Source organism: Halyomorpha halys, unplaced genomic scaffold (genome assembly GCF_000696795.3).
Source record: "Halyomorpha halys isolate HHAL.00 unplaced genomic scaffold, Hhal_1.1 Scaffold533.1, whole genome shotgun sequence".
Taxonomy (NCBI): Eukaryota; Metazoa; Arthropoda; class Insecta; order Hemiptera; family Pentatomidae; genus Halyomorpha; species Halyomorpha halys.
In genome coordinates, this window is record NW_027108067.1 from 1,126,088 (window position 1) to 1,126,877 (window position 790).

Genomic DNA, 790 nt, shown 5'->3' on the forward strand with positions numbered 1-790 from the left:
ACGTTTCGGTCTACCCCTCTGATATTTACCCGTCAGTTTGATGTTTATTAACATTTTAGGGATCTGTTCGTTACAAAGTCCACAACCTTACATTTACTGGGTGCAGTTCCCTCAATTCAGCGTTGTGTACCCTTCTAAATTGTGACATTGGATTGAACGCTCTAATCACTTTTTTTTTAGTTCACAAAATACAACAAATAGTCATGGATCTTACTGAGGTAAATTGCCCACCATCTGAAGGTAAACTAGCCCCACGTTCGGGTCTCCGAGTGGGCACTGCTTCATGGGATTCATGGCACAAGTTAAAAATTAGAGTGAAATTAATAAAATAGGGAATCGGAAATGTCACATCCTACATTTGAAGTTTACCTAAAAGGAGTAGTTTAAACATTCCTTTCTACATATCGCAGTGTTCTTAAAATTGTGGTGTTTTTAACAATTTTAAAAAGAGTTTTCGTTAAAGAAATTAGAATAATGTAAGATCCCACTTAACTCTTCAATTATCGACGATCAAGATTTTTAATCAAATTAGTTTAGGTTTTGATGTAGCTACACCAAGTTGGTAAGTATTTATCGAGTTTATTTTTTGTCAAACGAGGTTAGATAAGTTTTATAAGTACATATTAATATTATAAATGCTTACTTTTTCGGGTTTTTAATGCACGAAAATCTTGTCTCTACTTATGATGTATAAAGTATAATAGTACATCAATAGACGAAATATATGTGTATGAGTGTGTGTGTGTTTGTATGAGTGTGTGTGTATATATATATATATATATATTTGAAA

General features: G+C 32.5%; 1 protein-coding gene across 1 annotated transcript in view; it reads right to left on the reverse strand.

The window, feature by feature from the left end:
• Nep2 (Neprilysin 2) overlaps nucleotides 1-790 on the reverse strand; it is a gene marked incomplete at its 5' end in the record, with an annotated part of 48,593 nt that overhangs the window by 18,611 nt on the left and 29,192 nt on the right.